The sequence below is a fragment of the Kogia breviceps genome, chromosome 9, assembly GCF_026419965.1.
Source record: "Kogia breviceps isolate mKogBre1 chromosome 9, mKogBre1 haplotype 1, whole genome shotgun sequence".
Taxonomy (NCBI): domain Eukaryota; kingdom Metazoa; phylum Chordata; class Mammalia; order Artiodactyla; family Physeteridae; genus Kogia; species Kogia breviceps.
This window is the reverse complement of record NC_081318.1, coordinates 75,445,642-75,471,881: the sequence shown is the minus strand read 5'-3', so window position 1 is coordinate 75,471,881 and position 26,240 is coordinate 75,445,642. Positions and strand designations below refer to the sequence as shown.

General features: G+C 39.8%; 1 protein-coding gene across 9 annotated transcripts in view; it reads left to right on the top strand.

Moving 5' to 3' along the window:
• The first annotated feature begins 16,126 nt into the window (after window positions 1-16,126).
• The window catches only part of HYCC1 (hyccin PI4KA lipid kinase complex subunit 1), a 95,031-nt gene continuing 84,917 nt past the window's right edge, over window positions 16,127-26,240 (top strand). For 5 of the 9 annotated variants that reach the window (XR_010842260.1, XR_010842259.1, XM_059074170.2 and 2 more), the window contains exon 1: window positions 16,170-16,397. The gene's annotated coding sequence lies outside the window, so the exon portion shown is untranslated. Of the gene's footprint in view, window positions 16,537-26,240 lie in introns of all 9 variants that reach the window. The other 4 variants (XM_059074169.2, XM_067042658.1, XM_067042659.1 and 1 more) reach the window with 4 other exon arrangements.

The window sequence follows — 26,240 nt, the reverse complement described above, 5'->3', positions numbered from 1 at the left end:
CAATTCAGCAGATTGTCCTGGGGCCCTTCCTGTCACACTTGAGATGAGTCTTCTTCCAGCAGCCACTAAATGAGATAGCCAAGTTCTCTAGGGTCTGAGAGGCAGATTTAAAATGGTGCTCTGGGGACCCCTGGGGTTCTGATGATGATGGAGAAAGAGGTAGGAGGGCAGAAGGTTCTTGAGGCATTCCACTTTTGTTCTGTACTTATGCTTTATTCAGTCTTATTTGTTGAATCTGCAGGAAAAATCACTTGGAAAAAGAACTACTGATGCTACTATACACACACATACACACACAAACGGGCAAACAAATCTCTTGGATATTTTACTCAAAGAGAAGTTAATGAAGGATAATGGGGAGAAGAAGCAGGCATGCCCTTGATCTTGTCTGTTCTATGAGACTATATTGCTAGTAGTAGGTGTTCCCAGTGAAGTTAAGAAAATATATGTGTTCATGTTCATGTGTGGTTGGTAGAATATTTTGGATGAGTCTTTCTTAACTCTGCTTGCACACTGTCATCACCTGGGGAGGATTTAAAAAAAAATAATAGTGCCTGGTTTTACCCCATAGAGTCTCAAGATCCTTGTTTGTTAACCCAGCTCTGGTGTCTAGTAATTAAAAACATATATCCTTTATGTAACTTCAAAGCACTTATGTACTATAGAAATATGCATATATGTAAAATAAATGTGTGTTATATATAAAAATTTTATAAGGAAACCTGGTATAATTACAGAGTTGAATTATTAAGAATGACCACCAGTAATGACATTTTTGGATATTTTCTCAATTTTATGTTCTTTTCTGCTCATGAAGATGCAAGATAAATGGCTATAGGATTTCCTAGCATTGTGTTAGTTAAAGAGAGGACATAAAGCAGCTTTTATCATTTTGTGTTTTCTATATCAACCAGAGGGATAATAACATACATTCATCTTCATGATCTGTTACTGCCTCCTGGTTACAATAAAGGAAATTTTAGAGAGTTATTCTCTGGATGAATTATCTGATGTCAAACACTTGCTTCAAAATGTAACTATAAGGGGTATTGGTCATGGCCTTGGAAAACACAGGCCATACTTGTCCACTCTGCTTAAATCATGTTGCAAGGAAGTATAAGCATTAAATAACTTCAGAAGCCATTTATTGTAAATTTATTTCAAAAGTTTGTTATTATTGGGAATTCCCTGGTGGTCCAGTGGTTAGGACTCCATGCTCTCACTGCTGAGAGCCCAGGTTCAATCCCTGGTCAGGGAACTAAGATCCCACAAGCTGCATGCAGTGCAGCCAAAAAAATAAAAAAGTCCAGAAGTTTGTTATTCTTCAAGATAGCAAAATTAAACAGCCCACCATTAACAGTAACATTAAAATTTAAAGCAAACATCAGAACTTCTTATATTTCAAGTATTTGAAAGGGCTACGTTTTCTAATTGTATGACTTTTCACCATTAAAAATGGTGTGATGATAGAGCCACAAAAATTTGTCAAGTAAACAATTATTTAAACCCCATGGGAGTGCACGATGAACTACTAACTACACACACCCTTCGGAGCTCAGAGAGTAAAATTCTTCCTTCCTTGATGTAACTGCTTCAAAGGGAGCAGTCTTTCCTTGGAAGCCATGGCCTTTCTTGTCATGAGCCAAATAACTTACCCCAAACTGTGTGTGTGGGTGCTGTTACCCCTCCATCGCAGGGTGGCCTGTGGAAGGACAGCATGGACTCCTTACCCCACACAGACTGTTCTATTTTGAGATTAACACAGGTTAAGAGGACTACCTCTCAAATTTGGAAATAATCTTTCAAATTCAAATGTAGACCCACATAGCCCACTTGAAAAAACTCTGGGAAGAGATTGTTAGAAGAGTGTGAATATGGGGGAACTGATAGAAAGTCTAGGGTTGTTCTTGTCTTGGACGTGGTCTTCTCTCTGGGTTCTTACACCTAGAAAGGTTTTAGCCAACAAGGCACAGGCAGAATTTTTCCATTCCTGGTACAACTTAATAAGGGCACTTATGAATGGAAATATTGGGGAAAATTAATAAATAAATGTTCTAAAATATTTCCTACTCATTCAGCAAATAACATTTCCCATGAGGCAATAGGCAGGGGAGGAAATGAACATTTATTGAATATCTATTATAGTCCAGGCACTGTGCCAAGCACTTTAGATGTATTATCTCCTTTAATCCTTACAAATGCTATGCAAAATGTTATTTTACAGAATGAAAATTAAAGTTTCAGAGAAGTTAAATAACTTTCCCAAAGTCATAGATCAAGAAAGTGGTGAAGCCAAGATTCCAATATAGCTTGAATTTAAAAACCCACATTCTTTTCATTATACTAAAAAGCATGTTTCCTAAAAAGCATAATGAGCTAAACCATAAGAAACCAAATGAATTGCAGAATCACCAAGAGTTAGTTTGATGGAGGTTAGGGAGAGTGGGCCACTATATGTGGGCTAGTGGCTTAGCAAATGGACCGTGGGTCAGATAGACCTGAATCTCAGATTCTTCACTCAGCAGCCAACTGAGTTGGGGCAAATTACACGCTTCATAGGGGCTATTCTCTTTTTTAAAAAATTTATTCATTTATTCATCCACTCATATACCCATCCATCCATCCCTCCCTCCATCCACCCACCTGCCCATCTAGCCATCCATCCACCCATCATTCGTAGGGGATATTCTAAGTATTCAACGATAGCATGCTAAATAAAATCCTTGGCAATGTATCATGTACAGTAAGTGCTCAGTAAATGCTGGCTACAATTGTTTTCGTTTTCAAGAATTTAAAGACTCTGTTTCAACACCCTTACAGAAGTAAAAGCTGGGGTTTAGAGAGTCTAAGTGGATTTCTCAAGGACATTGGCTTGAACAGTGACCCAGCTAGACTTAGACCTTAGATCTTTTGATTCCTGATATATTCTCACTGTCTTTCCAGGACACAGTATATTCACCAGGGGATTTCGAGAGAGTTTTTGAAATAGTCATCTTAATGCGGACCATGTTTTGCAAACCCCACGGAACAGAATATTTGAAAGCAGTGTAGTTTTTGAGAAATCCAGGACGTGGGCACGGTTAGTAGTTCAACAGGCATAACTTCCTCCTCCTCCTTCCTAACATAACCCCAGTTTTGTCCAGGTGTCCACCCCTTCCCCTCGGCACGAGGAGTAGGTTCTATTTAGTCTAAAGCAGTGATCCTCAAACTTTAGAATACATGGCATATTTGTTAAAACTCAGATTGCAGGACCCAAACCCCAACATTTCTGATTCAGTGGAGCTAGAGTGAGGCCTGAGAATTTGCATTTCTAATAGGTTTTCAGGTTCCCAGCAGCATAAGCTGCTGATCTGGGGACTGTACTTTGAGAATCATTGGTTTAGGACCATCAATGTCATTCCTCTGTTCTGGGAATGGACAAGTGTAATAACTTGACCCAATCAGACTAAAGGCAAAGGTGCATATTCCTTGGTTGGAAGATTTACTCTCTCCTGTTGTAGATGAATAATGAATGATGATTTGTTGCTGGCACCCATTTTATCATGAGGAGAGAACCAGCCTCAGTAAACAGCCAGTGGGGCAGATGGCAGAGCAGAGGGAGCGACAGGGCCTAAGCCTTTGATGAAATCATTGAGACGCTGAATCACTCAAGCCAGAGCCTTGATCTTCCGCGGTACCTCCTGGTATGTGAGGTTATGCAAATTTCCTTACTTACGCAACTTCAAACCAGAGCTTCTTTTACATTGGCCATGCTTAACTGTAACACTTAATGTTACATACATTCCTAAAACTCAATAAAATGAAAATAAATGAATTTGAAATAAGTAATATTTTTATTTATTGGAGGTTTTCCTCTTCCAAATAACTGACTTTATCTTTCATTAATGAGAGAATACATATATAAATACAAATCTATTTCTATGCTTCAAAATCACATAAAGTGCTCAATAAAAGCACGACCCTATTCTTAATGTTTTCGTGATATATTGTGGGCAGGAAAGACAGTTCTCTTTCAAAAGATTTGATGTGATTAGTTAATAGTTGTCAGCGAGAAACAAACTCTGGTACATTACTAACTTAGGAAACACTTGAGATTCTTAGACAAGATAAATTCCTTCTAAGGAAGCTGATCCACATAATCTTAACAATTGCAGTTTGTTAGAGCCTCCATTCTGTTTATAAGTTGAGGTAGGAGCAGAAGTGAAATAAGTTACGTCACTTCCTTTATGTTTTATGTTGCTATTGTAGGTAATGGCAACTATGGTAAGGATATTAAAAATAAAAAACAAAACTCTCAACAAATTAGCTCTTCCTCCTGGCATCACAGAATTGGAATATAATATATATATGTATGTATGTATATATTTATTTATTTTACCCAGTTCATTTCTTCTTTGTAGAAACATGCCATTCATTGTTTTTGACTCTAAGCAAACAGAATTTTTTTGTCTGTGATTCTAATATATTTCCATGTAAGCCTTCTCTGTGTGAAAGGTCATTTTATTGTGGCTTAGTCATTTGGTTCTTCTTCAGAAGATGTATGTTACCTGATGACAGAGCCCATCTAAGTCTTTAAGTTGTTTTGAAGGGGGGGACAGTAACAAGTTTTGAGTTTTTCTGTTTCCTCTAAACCAGAGATCATGATGAATAGCAATAATAGCATTTGTTGCTATTTATTCTGTGTCAGGCATTGCGCCTGGTTTACAGGGACTAACTCATTTTATTCAATCATGAATTCATTCAACAGACATTTGCAGAGCACTTAACATTTGACAGTCAGGTATTATATACTATATAGACCGTTTTCAGCTAGAATATTCATCAGGGTGGAAAAGAGCAGCAGTTTGACTTTGAATCCTAGTGTGAGAGCCCTATTGCCCAGGAGGTAAGAAAGAGTTAGAGAAGATACAAATCAGCTTTTTCTGTTTTTATTCCCTGAGTTTCTCCTCCCAGTATGATAGACTATGTTTTTCAAAGTTTGTTCCTTGATATTTCCATAAGAGAATGAAAATAGATGTTATTTTAAAAGTTCCATGACTAAGAATTTTGCGGGGAAACTTGGGGACTCAACCATTAAACAGAATTCTTTACTACAGGAGTTCTCAGTACCTTTAGTAGGCTTTGGGGCTCTCCAAGGAGGTGCCACATTTTGTATTATTTCCCAAGCATATTTGATCATAATCTCCCCCCAACTTGCACCCCGCACAGGAGGTACAGTGTTAGGGCTCCATGGCACACACTTCAGGAGAGATTTATCCAAGCTATTTTTGCTTTTAAAAGTGTTTTCATTTCCTCCTTTTACTTCAAATCTCTCTAATGCTCTAAAAGCTCCGGGTTTTATTCTCCACAACTGTAAACTCCCCACCTCCCTGACAATCTTACGTGTCTTCAACATGTCTAGTTTTCAGACCTCACAGAGACTTCTAGTCAAGTTGGATATGTCTATAAAAGACATTTAGCCTCTCAAATCCCTTCATCCCTGGATGATATAGTGTCCTCGATCCACAACGACTGGGGAAGGAGGGAAGAAGAGGACATAGGGAGAAAGGTTATAACCAGAAAGGGTAAAAAATGTAAATTTCAGTAAACAGATGAAACTTGGTGCAGCCATGCTGAAAAACTGCCAACTCCTGACTGAAACGAAAATGTATAAAAATTAAAGTCATGGATTATGTTTACCCTGGATGCAAAGTGAAAGGGAAAACTTGGAAACCTCCTGCTTAATCTTGTCATGTTTCAAAGTCAAGTCTGATAATTCTCGTTGTAGAAGGTGTGGAGAGGGAGGAAATGGTCTGTGGAGTTTGGATCATGTAATTTGGCATTTGTGTTAGCCAAATAACTTAACCATTTCCCAACCTGGATTTCTTTCACGTGAAGTGTGTACCTGCACGTTGTTGTGAGTTGCTGCACTGATGAAGTCCACTTGAAAAACAATAGTGTTTGTAATAACCTATAATGGAAAAGAATATGAAAAAGAATATATATATGTACATATAACCAAATCACTTTGCTGTACACCTGAAACTAACACAGTATTGTAAACCAACCACCGTTCAATAAAAAAGGAAAACAATAATGTAAGTAATAAAAAGAAGGAGACCTCTTAACTTTGTGTTCCTTTACCTCCTCCAAGTAAATACACCCATCAGACCTCATCATTCTCTAGAAATGGGAAAAAGAGTAATAGCTAGCATCAAGTGGGGAGAGAGGGGACTCAGGAAGTTCTGTAATTCATAGTTTTCTCTTTGAGGAGAAAATTTTTGTATTAACCAGGATCCTGGTAAGAAACTGAATTTTCCACTCAACATAGTTCAGTGGAAGAGGTTTTAGTAAAGGGACTATTTACAGAGATGAGGGCAAGGTCAAGGGAGCCAGCAAAGATGTTAAGGTACCCAGGGACTGTCGGGAAGCTATTACTGCTAGTAGGTCTGAGGGGGCAAAGAGAGTAAAGGTGTTACCAGCTGGAGGAAGGGCCATCCCATAGAAGCTGGACTTGTGGACGTAGCACATCAAAGCAGGAAAGAAATCTCTCTCTTTCTCTCATGCAGTTCTCAGATCTCCTACAGGTATCTCCTACTAGCCAAACTCAGATAGAACCAGAGAGCAAAAGAGCCTAGGAGATGCAATGTGAGTAAGTGAGAGCCTCTCTGGAACCAGAGCACACAAGGCTCTGGGGAGAAAATAGAGAATAATTAGGCCTCTCTCTTCACAATCTACCTTCTGTGTAAAAACTTCGAGCAAAATTCCAATATGTCAAATAAAGGAACTTTTTACTTTCAGCTCAGAGTCCAATCCACTCATCTTAGAGACGAGAAAACTGAGATCCACAGAGCTTGTTTAAAGTCACACAAGTTCAATGTGAGGTGTCAGCCCAATCCCTTCTTCTAGTTCCACAATGCATCTTTTCCACGCGGCCACTCTTCATCTTTTAGACCCTCTGGGTCTATTCATTATCTTACTTCTCCCTCAAAATTAAGATTCTCAGTTCTCCTGTGTCTTCTAGAAAGAAAAGAGAGATGAAGATTTCATCGTTGGGCAGACATATGCCACCAACAGTAGACTGTTCATCTGAATAAGGTGCGAGTTGCGTAGAAATGAAAATGTGATTATATGAAAGCTCGACTACAGCTCTTTGGGCAAGCTGGGTGGACAAGAAAGACCAGGAGGCTCACCAGGGGAGGTCAGCTTGTCCTTCCAAATGCACCACAGGTGTGTTCTGGGGAGATCTGAATGGGTGATTAAGGTGGCCAAAATGCTGGGTCTGTTATTAGGTTCACTGCAGGGAATTCAGGTCACTTAAGTTTCAATACTTCAGGGTCAGCTTTAGGGAAAATTGGGAAATGGTTGACCTTTGCCTTCAGTTACCTTATGCTCACTCCTTCCCAGGTTTCTTCCTCCCCTTCACTCCCGGTCACCAAGAGCTAGATCCTGCCTTAGGCAGGAGCTGGTCTTCATATTCCCTTGAATGTGCCCAGAGTTCAGACTGTCTTGGCCCTCTCCTCAGTCAGGGCCCACTGTCCTTTAGGGTTTCCTTTTGAGTGAGACTTCAGCAGATCTGCTAAACAAAGGTGTGTCTAACTGTTGGAGGTTGTTAAGTAGCCTGTTAATGTGTTACCCTACCCAAAAACTCTCCCCACATTCCTCTCCACTGTCTGCACATTGACAGCACCTCAGTCTGATAAATAGACCCTATGGTGGAATATTCATACACTCCAGTCAACCTGTGACAGGCAGCAAGCAGCGGGGAAGGTCATCTAGCACCAGCTCTTGACTGAGGTGCAGAGGAAGATAATTTGCAGCCTCTTTTTCTGGAACAGAAAAGAGCTTCTCATCAGCCCCTATTGCCAGCTCTGGAAAAAACTGCCAGGTGGGATTTGAGGCCAAGTAAACTTTTCTTTGGTGTTCAAAGAACCTCATGTTCCCAGACGTTTACCCACATTTCTAGAGAAGCTGTGCTATGAGTCATTCCAAGAAAGATCTTCCTAGGCGATTTTTATTTCACAATACCGTCAAACACCCGCTGAAGTTCACTTTTCCCTTGCTTACAAGGATTAGTATTATCTGTATCAGTAAAATAATCATCCTATTTTATGGCTGACAGGTTAAATGATTTCCTTGTGGAAACTGTCACCAACTATTTTCAAGCTGTGAAGTTTGGAAACGTAGCTGGTTTTCACTCTCTATACTCAACTCCTTTCCTCTTTCCCTGCCCCTGCTGGCATATTCTTCTCCAAGTAGTGTTCTGCCTGCAATGTCAGTGAAAATATACTGGAGCTAAACCAGCAGGTCTGACCAGAAATCACCTAGTCCAGAAAAATCTCTCACCACCATCTTCAGGCCATGTAATTGGAGGCAACTAACACAAGTAGTCTCAGATTCACAGTAGGGACTTAATGAATGATTGTTGATCTTGCAACTAATAGGCAAATAGGTCCTGGAGAGCTGATGCACAGTATGGTGAATATAGACAATAATATTGTATTATAATCATTCAATTTGCTAAGTCTAGATCTTAATTATTCCAACCACAAAAAAGAAATGATAATTATGTGACATGATAGAAGTGCTAACTATAGCTACGATGGTAATCATATTATAATATAAAAAAGTATCAAAGTATCAAATCAACATGTTATACACCTTAAATTATATGTCAAATATATTTCAATTTAAAAAAGACTGTTGATTCTGAATCAAAATGTGACTTAGCAGTGATTTGCAATGAAACAGACATGCAGAGATCCTTTAAAATTGCTGAACAAGGAAAAGTCTGCATTAGTCATCTGGAAAATGCAAATTAAAACCACAATGAGATACCATTACCTATCCACTAGAATAGCTAGAATTTAAAGGGCTGGTAATACAAATATTGACAAGGATGTGGAGCAACTGGAACTCTCATATTCCACTGATAGCTAAGTAAATGATACAATTACTTAGGAAAATGATTTGACAGTATCATGTAAAGGAGAGCATAATCTGACCCTATAACCAGAAATTCCACTCCTGGATATATACCACAAAAGTACACATACATGTACACTGAGAGCCATGTAGTACAAGAATGCTCACAGCAGCATTATTTGTAATAGTCTTCCTCTGAAAACTACCCAAATGTCCATCAGCTGTAGTATTGTCAGATACATTGTAACATATTCATATAGTAGAATACCATACAACAATGAGAATGAATAAACTATAAGTACAAGAAACATGGATGGAATGCACAAACAATATGTAGATGAAAAAATGACTCAAGAGTATATATTCTGTATGATTCCACTTACATCAAATTTCATAAGTATAGCTACATTAAAGCAATAGGAGTCAAAACAGAGGTTATGTTTGGGAAGGAAGGAGCAAGTGGTGATTGGCAGCAGGCCCAAGGGAGCTTCTGAATTGTTGTCAATTTTTTTTTTCTTGACGTGGATCAGTGGTTGCAGTGTTCACCTGTGACAATACACTGAGGTCATCATATTTTTGTTTTCTCTATTTTTCTATATGTATGTTATACCTCTGTTAAAACAAAATTACAATTGCAGAGCTGGCAGGACTGGTCCAAGTCAAAATAGCCTGCCCCTCCTTGACCCCTTCAGCGTATCTTATTTCCTTCAAGAGTCCCCCTGATTGTTCTCAGCTCTCCATAGCATCTTACTGCCCATGGTCTCCAGAGGGAAAGAGCTCCCTAGTTACTGTCCCAGGCTCAAATATCTACATTCATTGCATCTGTCCTCCTCATTGTCTTTCCTAAAGCCCTGCTCTGTCTTAGAGATATGATCAATTAATCTCTGCTGATTTTTTTTTTTTTTTTTGGCCGAGCTCTGAGGCTTTCGGGATCTTAGTTCCCTGACCAGGGATGGTATCCAGACTGACAGTGAGCGTGGTTAGAGTCCAGTGGTTAGAGTCCTAACCACTGGACCGCCAGGGAATTCACGATCTCTGCTAATTTTTTGATGACCAATGGGACTTATTTTCTTCCTGGTGTAATTCAAATTTGAAAAAAATCTTCGAGAATGACTTTAAAGATTAGTACCATGGTTCAGCCCATAGATAGTGGTGTTTTGGGGAATGACACCCTTTAAAGGGCAAAGGGGAGCTGAGCCTGCACATGTGTCCCATGCCTGTGCTGAGGACTTGCCTCAGGTAAACAGAGAAGTCTACAGAAGGTGTTCTTGGTTCTGCTGACGTAATGGGTATCAAGAAAGACCAGCTTAATGGAGGACGGAGTCATTTCAACATGGCGGTGGAGGAAATGGGTGACGGCTTGTCCTTACTGAACATTGGTAATGAGTTGAACTTGTTCACTGGAACTTTTTTTTTTTGCATAAATATCAAGGTGTGGTGATGGTGACTAAGTAGATGAGAGCAAAATAGAAAAATAGTATTATTCATACATTGGACTCTCTTAACCCAAGTGTAACAAACCAGAGTGAATGGGTTGGCAAAACTCTTTGTGGGTGTGCCTCTTCCTGCCTCTCTCTCGCTCTCTCTTTTGTTTTAAAGATTACTTCTTTTTTTAAAAAAATGTATTTATTTTAAAAATTTATTTTATTTTTGTCTGTGTTGGGTCTTTGTTGCTCCGCGGGCTTTCTCTAGTTGCGACGAGCGGGGGCTACTTTTCATTGCGGTGAGCGGGCTTCTCATTGCGGTGGCTTCTCTTGTTGTGGCACATGGCCTTAGTTGCTCTGCTGCATGTGGGATCTCCCTGGACCAGGGCTTGAACCTGTGTCCCCTGCATTGGCAGACAGATTCTTAACGACTGCGCCACCAGGGAAGTCCCACGTATGCAGTTTTGTACCCATTTTTCATCTTTTTCCCATGTCATAAAATATTTTTCAAAAACATGATTTATAAAACCTGCAAAACAAGACTCTCCCAACAATAATTCTTCTAGAAAACACTGGTTAATAAAATGTCTTAGAAGATATATGTGGCTATTTTTCATTTCTAATGGCTTGAGGGTAGCAGTTAGTCATACGGCTTTCTATCCCTATCTATATGGCTTTTTATAAATATGAACAAGATTGGCTCCGCTGTTAAAAGTTAAGAGAAAAAAAAGATTTTTTCCCTTAAAATATTTGTTATAAAGATATTGAAATTTTAATTTTAACTTATGAATTTTTTTTTAAGGTGTAGAGAATGTTTTCTTCTTTCTAGGATGTTATTCCTAGAAAAACCTGGAACCAACCTTGAAGGATAAAATTCACTTTGCAAAATGCAATTGATCCAGCTTCTTTCACTTGGTGCATGATTCTGGGAGTCTACTTATTGTTTCACACAGGCATGAAAGGTACAACAGTTTACTTAGAATATCTTAGGTGATGCAGATGCGAATCTTATAGGACTCTGGAAACAATTGCAGTTGGATCTCACAGATGTTGAACACAAACACTGGAAACTGGTGTGATTCAGTGCAGCTGTAGGAAATGGATTATTTCATTGTCCCCTCAACAGCAGGATTTCATTGATTCCCATCTTTATTACGGTGACTCATTCTACTCTGTCTCTATTTCTACTGCTCCGTTGTTACCAATTACTTCATCCTCTACTTTTTATCTCTGTTCACTGCCTAATGGCTTCAGTTTCCTCATAACTTGCCCCTCTTGGGGCTTCTCAGGGCTTCCTTCTATTGCCTGACTTTTTAGCTTCTGCACCCACCACATGAGTGATTTTCTCTTCCCATTTCCAGTTCACATTATTGAAAAAGAATGGGTTTAGGTAATTACCACCATCCCTGTTTGGATGGAGTGTTCACATCATAAGGCCTGGCTTCCCTTGGCCTATATGGTTCTAGGAAGGGGGTTGTATGGCACAGATCATGGCTACTGCCTCTTCTGGGGGCACTGGCTGGAGTGGCTCTCTTAGAAGGGGAATCTGGCACAGCAAGACAGAATGACCTCTTAGGCACACTCTTTTTGTTTTGATTTTTTTTAAAAGAAATATGTTTTGACATACTTGCCACTAAAGTAACGTATTCTTCATGTTTTTTTCAAGATAAAATTCTCCTGACTCTGTCATTTAAAATAGTCATGGTACATAGAAACAAAGAATATATTGGTGGTTGCCAAGGGTTGCAGGTGGAGGGAAATGGGGAGATGTTGGTACAGATTTCCAGTTATAAAATGAATAAGTTCTGGGGATGTAATGTACGGCATGCTGACTGCAGTTAACAATACTGTATTGTATACTTGAAAGTTGCTAAGAGAGTAGATCCTAGACTTTCTCACAACAACAATAGCCAAAAAAAAAAAGAAAGTAAGAAAAAAGGAAAAAAGTTAACCATGTGAAGTGATGGATGTGTTAACTAATCTTACTGTGGTAATTATTTCACAGTCTGTATGTCAAATTGTAAACCTTAAACTTACACATGCTATATGTCAATTTTATCTCAATAAACCTGGAAGAAAATAGTCATGTTACCTAGCTGTTTTACGGTTAATTTAATAGAAATATATTTGAGTTAAATTTTTCTGAGGTTTCTGAAATTTAATATCATAGGGAAAATGTTCATGCTTTAAAATGTTCAACTTGGGCTTCCCTGGTGGCGCAGTGGTTGAGAGTCCGCCTGCCGATGCAGGAGACGTGGGTTCGTGCCCTGGTCCGGGAGGATCCCGCATGCCGCAGAGCGACTAGGCCCGTGAGCCATGGCCGCTGGGCCTGCGTGTCCGGAGCCTGTGCTCTGCAACGGGAGAGGCCACAACAGTGAGAGGCCCGCGTACCGCAAAAAAAAAAAAAAAAAAAAAAAAAAAAAAAAAAAAAAAAAAAAAGTTCAACTTATTTGCAAGAAGGTAAATGCATTTTAATAGTTAATGTAGAATTATACTTACAGATATTGGAGACTGGCAAAGTTGGGTAGTTAAGGTCTGGAGTATGCTGATTTTCATAAAGTAGGTTAAAAGCATTTCCCTTTTGAAACAATGTTCTCAGGCATTTTCCTGGTGCTTTGCTGCTCAGATACAAATGGTTATGTGTAACTGTTAACTGCAGGCTATTATTATTGGAAAATATTTTGATATGCACAAATTGTGATAGGAGAGTGGACCGCGAACATAAATTTGTGTTTTGGTTTTACTCTGACTTAGAGGGAAGATGACTTAAATTGCCTTCTATATCATCTCACCACGTCAAAACAGGAAGTGGTCAGGCAATAAATTGCTTTCTGTCTTCTTGCAGAAAGGAAACACATATACGAATATAAATAGGCAGCCTTCAGTCTCTCCCCACTCAATCCATCCTATGTACAGTCTTGATTTAGCATTAGTAAAATGTTATGATGTCATTCACCTGGTGTCAACCCTGAGTGTATGTTAGATTCACTTGGGAAGCTTGTGAAATAAACCCTATATCCATCCCCCAATTTTCTGATTTATTTGATGTGGGTATGCTTTCGGCATTTATATTTTTGAAAGTCATCCCAAGTAACTCTAAGGAACAGACAGGAAGCTACTGGGCCAGCAGACAGAACCTGAACATTTGAGTTTGCTTTTAAGGCACTCTATTATCCATCTCCAACCTAGCTTGCCAGGGTCTGGCCAGCTCATACGGCTCCCCATGTCCTCTGTACATTGCTTATACTTCCCCTCATCTGTTTCTTTTCCAGGCATACCAAGAGTTTCCTTCTCACATGTTTTTTTTCGGATTCAAATTTTTGCCCATTTTTCAAGACTTGGCTCAGTTTTTACCTCTCCCATGATGCCTTCCCTGACCATCCTGACTGGAGGGCTTGCTCCTTCTTCTGAACTCACACAGCAGTTATTGCCTAGAAAATCATCTGAACAATGAATCAATCATGTACTGCTTTGTGTTATCTCTTCTATTGTTGTGATAAATGATTAAACTTTGCTTTACTTTTCACCTGTTACCCAGGGACCCATGCTCTGAGCTTCTGGCATGCCTTCGTATCCTTGACAAGCTGAGTGCCTTGCATAGTATAGGAAGTCAATAAGTATTTGCCCCTTTCTCCTATTTCCGAAGGTGTGGTTTGGTCCTTCATGTCTGCTGGGGTCTTGCCCTGGTCCTAGTGGACCTTCTTGACAACAGAATCTCTGGCTCTTTAAATCAGGCCAACACATCAGTGCCCCACATGGCTAATTGTCAGTAAAACTGATCGTGTGTGTACTCCTCTGCTCACCCTTGCCCTTTCCCTATTTTCTGATCAGCTGACCTTTTGGCTTTCTTTCCCTCTCTGACCCCTCACTCTCCTACTCCCTATTCTGTCAGGACTTGATGGCAGAATTCATTTTCTTGGGTTTTGACTGCTTGCATTCTTTGAGATGTTAGAGTACAACACACTCTCTGGATCTTCCTGTTTCTATTCCTTCAGGTAAACACTTCCCCTGGCCAGGCTCTGGCCCAGTTGACCTAAGTTATCCTGCAACCCTCCACCAGTACCCTGGTCTGATCTGTCAAGATTCTCATCAAACAGAACAGGCACTCTCTACACTGTCTTTAAGATTGTCCACATGATTAAAAGCTCCTCATTGCCTGTAGAATAAAGTCTAAACCTGAGCTGTCCAATATGGGAGTTATTAAAATTCAAATAAAAAATTGAGTTCCTCCACTATGCCATATTTCAAGAGCTGGATAGCCACTAGTGGCTAGTGGCTATCATATTGGACAACACAAATATAGAACATTTTCATCCTTGAAGAAAGCGCTGTTGGACAGTTTTCATCTACATACCTTAGTGTAGTTCATATGGCCTTTATAATCTCATCTCAGTGTTTTGCTCTAGCTTAATTTTTGGCTGCTACATACCTTTCAGCCCCACCCACTTTCTCAGTGTTCCGCAGCCAATCAGTGCCCTCTCACACTTCACGCTTTAGAACTTGATGTTCCCGCTTCCTGAAATGCCCTTTGACTTCCTTCTCTGGCAAACTCCCATCTACCTTTCAAGATGCAACTAAAATATCACTTTCCTTGTGAAGTTCGCTGACTCTCCTAAACACAATGATTTCTTCTTCTGTGTTCCTCTGGCTCATTGAACCTAGCTCTGTTGCCCTTATCACCATATTTTGTAATTATTTACTTATAAATCTGTCTATACTTTTGGATGGGGGATCCTGATTGTTCTATAGATCTACCGTAATGATTACCTGAAGTTGTTTGCTTGATGCCCTTTCAATATCAAGTAATATATTTTGTTACTTTTTGCTTGTTATTTATGTGTGTGCTATGTTTGAAAAGGTCTTGGTACGTTAGGAGAAGTCCTTCCCCTTTCTTTTTCTTTCGGTACGCAGGCCTCCCACCGTTGTGGCCTCTCCTGTTGCGGAGTGCAGCCTCAGCGGCTCAGCGGCACGTGGGATCCTCCCGGACCAGGGAACGAACCCGTGTCCGCTGCATCGGCAGGTGGACTCTCAAGCACTGCGCCACCAGGGAAGCCCTTTCCCCTTTCTTATAAAACTAAAGTGGATTCCTGTCTTCCAGGTTGAAGGTTCATTTTTCTTCAATCAATTCTGATTGGACTTGCGAGGGATGTGGTAGGAGGAATCGACAAGGTCGAAACAGAGGACCTATATGTAGGAAATAGTTCAGATGTGCTCAGGTTCCAGTCGTTACATAAAATATTTAGTGTGTATTTGGGAGATGAGTAGGGAGGGAAGATGAAAAACAAAACAAAACAAAACAGGTCATGGAACGGATATTGTGGAATTGTTTGATTTTTTCCAGACTAAGGCCAAAAGCAATGATATTAGGTGAGATGAGTTTTTATTACCATTTTGCAAAACGTACATTTTTTTCTCCCCTCCGAGGATTTGATAAAATTTTGGCAAATTCTGGTGACTCGAATTACTGGGAAGTAAATCCTCCTGACCAAGATATTAAGATATCAATTAGTTTCTCTTCTGTGATTACGGTTAACAGCATTCCGAAAGGCTTATTTTCTTCTGGGAGGGCTGTAAATCCTAACGGCTGAGTCCAAGAGACCTTCTCTGATCACTATCGCCTAGTTGTTGCCGCAATCTTAACAGTCAATCATCTCCCCTTGGGTGCCCGGACCACGCCTATTGCTGAGACCGCGCCCACCAAGTCGCCCTCTCTCCCACCTCATGGCTCCGCCCCAGGCCTAGCAGAGGAAGATTCTCATTGGTGAAGAAGTTGCTCTGGTCCCGCCCTAGAGAGCGGCGATAGGCCGAGCTGGCGTGGGGCGGGGGCGGTTGGCTGCCTGGGGACGGGTCCCTGGTCTTGCCCGTCAGGGTAGCTGGCGGCAGTGCCGGCTCTTGGGGCTGGGTTGTCAGTGAGCGGAGGGGGAAGATGGCTCGCGGGGACCCGTTCTGCTAGGAAGAAGGGGGGCAGGTGGTGCTGCTTACTCGAGAGAAAGCAGAGCAGCCGCCGTCGCTGTCGCTGCGAGCCAGACAAGTCGAGGTTCTGGAGGTGGAGCTTGGAGAGCCGCTCTGGTGAGTCCGGCCGAGCGAACCGCGCCGGGACCCCAGGGCGGCCGGCGACCGATAACTTTTTTGTCAGGGAGGAGCCGGGGCGAGGCGGCGGCGGGGAGGACACCGGGACTTTGTCCCCGGGGCGGCGGCTTCGTTGGAGGTAACGGCTCCCGCGCTAGGCGCCGTGGTTGGGCGCGAGACGGTTCTGGGCGCCTGGGGCGTCCGGAGGTCTGGGGAGCGGGACCGGATGGTGGGCTGCGGCCGGCGGCTTCTCGCTCAGAAGTTGGGCGCAGCCCGCCTGCTGCCTGGGCGGCGGCGGCAGCTTTGTGCGCGCGGACTCGGGTCTTTCTCCTTCCCCGTTCAGGAGCCCTCCGACCTCTGGGCGTGACCGGGGTGCAGCAGCCTCGGCCCGACCCGCCTCCCCTCGGCGGGGTTGGCCTGGGGTGGGACCCCGCCACCTCCGCCTCGGCTGATGCTCCGGCCTGACCTCTCCTACCCCTCCCACCCCTCTTACTCCTGCTTGCCACTTCAGCGAGGCTGCCGCTATCCGTTCAGTCTAATGGCCAAAACGGTCACTGTCGCCCCCCTCGTCTTTGAAAGCTGTATTCGCCTCGGTTCCCCCGCCCCCCCCCCAGGTCGGACAGATTCACAAAGCAGCCACGATTCCTTCCTTGGTTATTTACACCGGAGATCTCTTCTTCAGCCCTTGCTCTCTTCTTACTAAAAGTTAGTCCTCTCCTTAGGATGGTTCTAATATACTCGAGAATCGTCAGGGTTTTGTATGAAAATTGTTGCATAGAAAGACCCGCCGAAGTTTGCACGCTTTGGCAAAACTGGGTATCCACCCTTCGGTGTGCGTTGTACCCTCAGAGTTTAGACAGTCCTGATAATTTTAAATTTTGCCCTGGTGCTTTCGTACTCTGCAGAATCGGTTCTCTGATAAATACACTATCACACGCCTGGCAGCCGCTCGGCTCTTCAGGTAGGGGGAGTTTATTCCGCTGGCAGCTTCTACTTATCTCAGAGACCGTACTACCGGCAGTAGGGCCAGGCTGTCCTCTGGCAAATTGTTTGTCCTTTGGGTCACCCCATAGTTTTGGGGGCAGGTGTGACACTTCTTTGGTTCGTGTATCATTTTACAGTTTGAAATCTTCAGCTTTTAAAATCTTATCTGCATAAAGTCATAAATATTGGCCTAACCTTGAGTCAGTGTGATAGTCCTGGGAGGCTTGTTTTCCATAAGAATATTCTCCTAACATCCATAGATCACCGCCCTGCCCCCGGCCCCCAATTTCTAAGCATTTTTTTCTTCAGGTTAACGCATTTTAAGTCCGAAGCACCATATTTTTGAAGTGCAGGCAAGAAAGAAAAAAAAAAAATCTGTAGGATATGCTTGGTTGGCCAATAGTAGCTTCAAAGTCAGTTATTCTAATAATTCATTTCAACAAAGTGGCAAGGGAGAAAATCATCACCTGTTTTAGAAAATAAACTCTGGATTTGGTGTATTTATCCTTTTTTGATTTACTATAGTTTTAACCATAGAGGGATTATAAACCCTCTTAGTTATCAGCATTAACAGGATATGGATAGCCAGATGAGGCATTGGGTAGGTCAGTGTGTTATCCCTGCTATGCTTCCTTTCTTTGTTGTATTCCTATTTTATGAAATCTGCTCTTGGTTGCATTTTTAGAGTGGTGTTGTTTTGACAGTCAGAGTTTAAATATATCTCGTAGTCAACTATTTTACTCAGGATCCTGTTGCCTGATATTTATTTTATAATGAATATTAAGACATCTTTAAAAAATGTTAGTATCAAGACCATTTTGGGGGTATCAAGTTTACATTTTGTAAATAATGGAAATTATGTCAAACATAAAATTTGCACTATCCCAGGCTGAATAGGTGCTAGGGATTCAGAAATGAATGTCATAACTATTGTCATCAAGGAATTTACTGTGTAATATACAAGACAGATAAGTAAAGTAACAATTATAATACCCTCTGATAAGTGTGAATAGAGATATGCCTAGTATAGTAAGGGAGCAGAGTAGGAGATGGCTAACTCAGCTTGGATGTATATAAAGTTGGGGGCACACAGTAGAGTTTGAAAGTATGACGTAATTTTGCCAAGTGCAGGATGTAAGTGAATAACTTTCCAAGGAGAGAATATAAATATAGTCAGTGAGAAAGCAAGGAGGCATGAGAAACCCTGGTAGTTTAGAGAAGTCATTGTCAGTGACAAGTCCGAAGTCAGCAACGTTGATGTGACTTGAATGCAGGGGTGAGATGAGGAAATGGTGGAAGATGAGAACAGCGAGGGTGGTAGAGGGCCAGACCAGGGCCTTGTATCCTTGGCTAAGGGGTTGCGTTGCAAGTGATGGGTAAGAAACTGCTTAATGGATCTGTGTTTTGGATCCTCACTCTGGCAGAGTGAGGTAGAATCAGATAGATGCTGTCACCTCGGGAAAGAAAGGAGGAGGAATCAAGACTGAGGATTTGATTTGGTTCCATTGATTGTAAATGAGGAACACGTAGATGGAGGAAAGATGATAAATTCTATTTTGGATATTTTTGAATTTGAGAAAGTTGTGGAATGTTCAGGTGAAGCTGTAGTTAGATGTTTGGATCTAGGATGTTAAACTTGTAAAGGAAATCAGGAATAGAGGGAAGAGTGGAGGTTGAATTGAAGAAGCTGCATTGTTGACTTGGGTATGTTGGAATGACTCAGATTGGGAGTCTTTAGCATAATGAAAGCAGCAGTCAGAGAACAGACAAATAAAAATCAGATAGGTGGAAGAATGGTGTGAAAGAGAGGAGAGTAGTAGTTAGAAAAGTAGGAAGAACTTCAAGAGAGATGCCAAGGGAGGAGAAATTTTCAAATAGAGAGAGAATGGGTCAACAATTCCGAATTCTTTAAAGAGGTGTCAAATAAGGAGAGACTTCATGGACCAGAGATTTTGTCAGGAGTCCATAGGTGACTTTGATAAGTACAGATTTAGCTGAGTGTTGGTTCAGAAACTAGTCTTCAGAAGATTGAGAAAGAATGGATGGTGATAAAGTAGACATGCTTGCCTGAGGCATTTTAAGAAAACTGAGGAAGGGAGAGGATGACAGCTATAGAGCAGTGGTTCTCAATCTTACCTACACATTTACAATCTTCTGGGGGAGCTTTTAAGAATCCCGATTTCAAGGGGAACTCTTGTACCAATTTGGGGAGTGGGACAGGACCCAGACATCCGTATTTATTTCAATAGCTTTATTGAAGTATAATTGGCAATAATAAACTACACATAGTTAAAGTGTGCAGCTCAATGTTTAACATGTGTTTATACTCATTAAACCATCACCACAATCAAAATCACCTCCAAAAGTTTCCTAGTGCCCCTTAGTAATCTCTCTCTCTCATCCCCTGAAACCACTGATCTACTTTTTGTTACTACAGATTAGTTGCATAGATATTTTAAAGCTCCCTGGGTAATTCTATAGCCATAGTTGAAACAGCTGCAGAGGGATATGGGTTGAAGAGATATTATGCTTGATTTTTTTATATGCATAAGGAAAGTGAGAAATAAGAGATTAGGAAAGATATCTATTGGAACAAAGTCCCTGAGGAGATAGAAGTAGATGGAATTTAGAGCTTTGACCGGTAAGAAAGGAAGACAATTCTGGAAGCAATATCTCTAACAAAGAATATGATATTAAAGATAGTATTTTTTGTTGTTGTTGTTATCAGCATCAAAGTTGTCATCATGTAATATCAACATTAGTTCTCTGAAGTACTCAAAAACAATTAGCATCTTAATATTATGAAAATGAATGCCCCTCAGAAAAACCCCTTAAATGCAGCCTGAGACCCCTGGCACCACCATGTAATGCTTTTTCATTTTTTGGAGGGGAGCAGATGGAATTAACAGTTTGACTATTGCTTATTGTTAAGAGCCAAGTACTGCTAGAATCTTTTTGGCCCTCTCAGAGTTAGGCTGCATATCTGCACTGTGGAAAGAGAACATTCAACATTTACAAATCTCCTGTTTAATGTATTTTTGTTCAGAAGAAATCTTGCTTGCTTGCCCTTTGGGTATATGCCTTTTAAATACACTGGAGAAGAAAATCCTTCTTCTGTGTCCCAAATGAGACAGAGTTATTAGAAATTGTCAAAGGCCCACACTTTGGGACTTCCCTGGTGGCACAGTGGATAAGACTCCACACTCGCAATGCAGGGGGCCCGGGTTTGATCCCTGGTCCGGGAACTAGATCCCACATGCATGCCGCAACTCAGAGTTTCATGCCACAACTAAGGATCCCACGTGCTGCAACTAAGGAGCCCACATGCTGCAACTAAGGAGCTGGTGAACCTCAGCTAAGGAGCCCATCTGCCACAACTAAGACCTGGTGCAACCAAATAAATAAATAAATATTAAAAAAAAAAAAGGCCCACACTTTGTATCCTGAGAAAGGTAATTCTACCCTCCGATCCTACCCCACTCCCCCATTCCACTTTTTCTTTTTATTTTTTTAAAAAATTTCTGGCTCAGGTTTTGGATGTAGGCAAAAGATGAGCCCCACTGGTTCTGAGGTCCAGGGTTTGTTCTTCACTCTTGTTTCTTACCTTTGGCAGGGGGCTGAAAGCAAATGGTTAATATCTAAATATTATTTGACTTGGACTTGAGCATAAATAAAGGTGGGGTGAAAAATTTTGTCTGATTGTTTCCTAGAGTTCTGAAAATTTCTTTCATTGTGATTAAAAGTATGATCAGACCTAGAGAGGGTAGGCATCCCTAGTTTTGGTGCAGCCTAAAAGAGTGGGACTATCAATGTTAACATGATTTTGGATACTATTGTTACTATATTCAAAGCAATATTGTAAACATTCTGTATTTTCTTAATTTCTAATGTAATACGTAATAATTGTAGGAAATTTGGAAAATTCAGGAAAGCATAAATGATAAATAACATTTATAATACCTTCACCCATTGAGAATCATTATTAATACTTTGGTGAATATCCTTATAGGTCCTTTTTAATGGGATTTACTCTTTTTTTTTTTTTTTTTTTAACAAAAAACGCCCCCATATTGTAACTACTCTTTTTCTGTTGTTGTTCATGCTGTTCTGTTTCTAGCTTACTTTTACATAATTAAGTGAATACTTACCCGAGTCAATAAAAGATTATTTTTTTACAACAGAACATCATTTAAAATGTGTGGCTAATATTCCAGCATATGAATTTACCATTATTTATTTAACCAGCATTTCAATTGTTAAAAATTTAAACTCTTTCCAGTAATTTTGAATGAATCATGTAGCAGTTAGCTTCTTGATGGATTAATCATTGCCCATATCTTTATTTACTTAAGACAAATTCTGAAATCAAAAGGTATCATATTTTAATTATTTTTGATAGATATTAATAGACTGCCTTCCAGAAAGTTTTAATTAATATTCATTTTTGTTAATTGTGCTTGAGAATGCCAGCAACCTCTCCATATTAAAAATCTGCCATTTTGATATGAAGAATTGTATCTTCTATAAATTTTTTTCATTGGTTATTAGTTACTTTAAATATTTGTATTTTTTGTGAATTATTTATTACTGTACTTTGTTTATTATGATATAAAGATATGATATGGAGACTTTTAAAAACTGAGTTATGAGAGCTCTTTGTATATAAAACTATTAGACATTGGTCAAATTACAATGCAAATAATTTCTCCAGTTTGTCATTTGCATTCTAATTTTGTTTTTGGTGTGAATTTTTTCTTTTTAAACAGATTTTTAACATTTAGTGTAGTTAAATCTATCAAATTTTTCTTTTATGGTATCTGCCTGCTTAGGAAAGCCTTCTTGCATTCCCAAATTATATAAGTAATTACCTCTATTTCCTTATATTACTTTCACAGTTTTAAAAAACATTTACATCTTTAATCTATTTGGAATGTATTTTGAGGTAGAGTGGCAAGTCAATTATTTTAATACTATTTACTGAATAATTATCTTTCCCCAGAGGTTTTAAATGCTGTCTTTTTAATATACCAATTCATGATTTTTTTCTAGGTTTTCTATTCTGCTTCATTGGGCTATATTTTTTGCTCCAGTAACTCCAAACAGTTCTAATTATTAATAACTTTTTAATGTATCTTACTGTAAGGTTGTGTGAATTCCTATTATCTTTTTCAAAACATTTTCAGTGTTTCTCATATATTTTTTTCAGATTGCCTCTAATTCAATTTATTAAGACCCTGAAAGAACCCAGTTGGAATTTCTAAACTAATTTTTTAGAGATAGCTGTGATATCTTTACAATATTTTCATCATTTCTTCAAGTCATCTTTTATGACTCAGTGTTTTGTAGTTTTCTTCATGTGGTTCTGCCTATTTTTAAAGTTGATTTTTGGTATTTTAAAGCTTGTTGCTATTGTGAGTGGAGTATTTTTTCAATGTATTTTAAAGAGGATTGCATCTTCCTGGTGGAACATAGAAAAGTTGGTGACTTGTGTATACTGTTTTCTAACTGATTATTTTACAAAATTGTTAATTCTAATATTTTTTATTGGATTTTTGTAATAAGGCAGTTATAGCCTTTGTAAATGATGATAATTTTGTTTTCTTGCCAATATTTAACCCTTTTTTTTTTTTTTTTTTTTGTGGTATGCGGGCCTCTCACTGCTGTGGCCTCTCGCGTTGTGGAGCACAGGCTCCTGACGCACAGGCTCAGCGGCCATGGCTCACGGGCCCAGCCGCTCCGTGGCATGTGGGATCCTCGCGGACCGGGGCACGAACCCGTGTCCCCTGCATCGGCAGGCGGACTCTCAACCACTGCGCCACCAGGGAAGCCCAGTCCTTTCTTTTTAAGAAAATTACACTGATTGGAATGTCTAGAAGATTGTTAAATTACAGTAGTGAGTAGTGAGCATCTTTGGCTCATTTCTCATTTGAATGAATACCTTTAGGGTTTCACAGTTGTGTATTCTTTTTGACAATTTTGTTTAGTATGTTAAGGAAATAGTCTTCTAGTCCCCTTTTTTGGAGTTGAGGTTAAATTGGAAAAATATATTAAATTTGATCACATACTCTCATAATGTATATTGAGATAATTATATGGTTTTTCTTCTTTTACCTATTGGTTGATGAATTATATTAGAAGATTTCTTTCTTTTTTTTTTTTTTCGGTATGCGGACCTCTCACCGCCACGGCCTCTCCTGTTCCGGAGCACAGGCTCCCAACGTGCAGGCTCGGCGGCCATGGCTCATGGGCCCAGGCGCTCCGCGGCATGTGGGGTCCTCTCGGACCGGGGCACAAACCCGTGTGCCCTGCATGGGCAGGCGGACTCCCAACCACTGCGCCACCAGGGAGGCCCATATCAGAAGATTTCTTAGTGGATTTCACCAATTTTGTCTCTTTGGAATAAAGGCAACTTGATAATAGCATACCTCTTTAAAGCCACATTTGGTTGCTCTGTAATATCTCTAGTGTTCTTTTTGTATTACCTTTTTGAGGTTTTGGTTTCTGAATATGCTAGCTTTGTAAAATAGAGAGAGAGAGAGAGAGAGAGAGAGAGAGAGAGAGAGAGAGAGAGAGAGAGAGAGAGAGAGAAGTGTTTCATCTTTTTATAAGCTCTGGCAGTCTCTTCTTTGATGGTATGAAATAGTTTAGCTATAAAAATGTCTAGGTCTTTTTGGATTAAATACAACTTGTTGAGATTTTTAATATCTGCTACTTTCTTAGTACTTTGCATAATTAATTTCATTTATCTGTGCACAGCTTTGCAAGATAAGTATTATTATCCTTATTCTACAGATAAGGAAACTGAGACTCAGAGAGATTAAGATACTTGTTCAAGAGCAACAGCTAGTTAGTGGCAGAGAGAGTTTAAACTCAATTCCTATCTGATGCCATGATTCATGATTTTTAATCAGTACCCTAATTTTTTCCTAATCAGGACTCTTTCCTTATTCTCTCTTACTGAGAAGGAAACTTAATTATTTTATTTGAGTGTCTTGTTGTTTTCCTCTTTGCCCAATTAATTTGTTTTTGGTAACCCTATCTTAATTAGTACTGGTTTGTTCTGTTTTGATATTGTATCTTTTGCTGTTTTAACAAATACAGCCCAGTGTGGTTATGACAGAAGATACTGGAATGGGAATGGGATGATATTTATTTAATACACTTTATATAATTCATGTTTTAATTTGTCAGGTGTTCAAGATCAACTTGCATTCCTGAATCCTGTTTTTACCTTGTAAGGAATGTTAAGCGCAACACATCAAGGAGCTTTGGAAATAGTACTTTTACATTCTAGTTTAAATATTTGTCATTGTTGAAGCTTGCGTCAGGGTAGCCTTTTAGTAGTAAATGTTAAATGATATTTGTTTGGTGTGTGCTTTCTGGAACAAAGAGTCTTTTGATTAGCGGATGAACATTAGTTGCTTTCTCATATAAATGCATAAGCATTCATTCAGTTATTTGCACTAGACCTAGTGAAAACATTATATGTGAGTTCTTAAACTGTGCAATGAAAATTATTTGAGGTTTCATATATTGGAAGATATACATTCCTATTCTGTAGAGGAACTTACAGGCTTGGAAATTAAAGAGAATAATGTAAGCCTTAAAAGTGCTTAAGTTGGGCAAGCAATTGTAAACTCTGTTTTTATCTTTCTGAGCTCCTCTGGTCTTTTTCCCCCTTTAGATGTAAGTAACATTTAATTAATTCAATTAGGATATTGGTTCTAGTCATCATACACAGACTGTACTCCCCACTTCCACTAATGGGGGGAAGAAGAAGCTGCCAGTGTGACCTGGCACATAACATGCTCTTTGGATCTAAATGTCAAAGTTCCTGTTGATTTGTTAATCCATAGATATTATTGTGGTGGATGGAGTGACCACATAGTCCTCAAAGCAGTGCACACTTCAGTAGTTGAGAAGAGGGAGAGACTGTTTTGGGAAATTATGAAACTTTGAGTGGGTCTGGATAAAGTAATGTGGAGGAAGGTGGAAGTATTTTAGAAATGGGTGGGGGGAGATGCATCAATTAAGTATGAAAGGTAGAAATGTGCAAATCGAATAGACTGTTAGAGAAGTATGGAAAATCAGAAGAATGGGTTACGTGGGTGATAGAAGCAGAATATTGAAGTCAGTGAAGTCTTCTCACTAGAGTTTCAGAAAGGAAGATGCTTGTGGCAATGTTAAAGAGAAGGAATGAGTATTGAGAGAGAACCAATAGAATTGTCATTTTTGAGGTCATGGAGAGTATATGATGAAAACCAAATATATACTGTAAAGGACGTTAAGGAATAAATTGGTGGTGAAATAACTGGAGGCAGTGGCAGTAGGTAAGGCTACTAAATCAGAAAGCTAATCAGTGAAGAATAAATAAGGATGAAAGTAACTAGAGGGCATTAGAAGCTAATGAAGCTTCTCTTCCAGCTCTATCCCTCCTCCAACCCCCTCCCCACAGATCCTGAAAAGCATTTTGTCCAACTGAATGAAGTGCAAATTGTCCAATTGAAATTATTTTGTTAGTGATAATTTCAACTATCATTGAGCATCTGTGGTGTGCCAGTGCTTTAGTTGTATTATTTTTAATCCCTAAAACATTCCTGTAATACAGATGTTATCACCCACTTTTCACAGTGGACGAGACTGAGAAAGTTTAAGTAACTTGCTGGAAAGTGGGCATGTTTTTTTTGGACTCTTCATTATGCCATGCTGCTTCTTCTGTTTATTGAGCTGTGTTAAAACACTTGGGAACATTGTAAAGCAACTATACTCCTATAAAATTAATTTTAAAAAAACACTTGGGGAAGGGGTGGTTGTAAAAGGAATATAAGGTATGAGTCCTCTCCTTATAGAAAGGAGTGG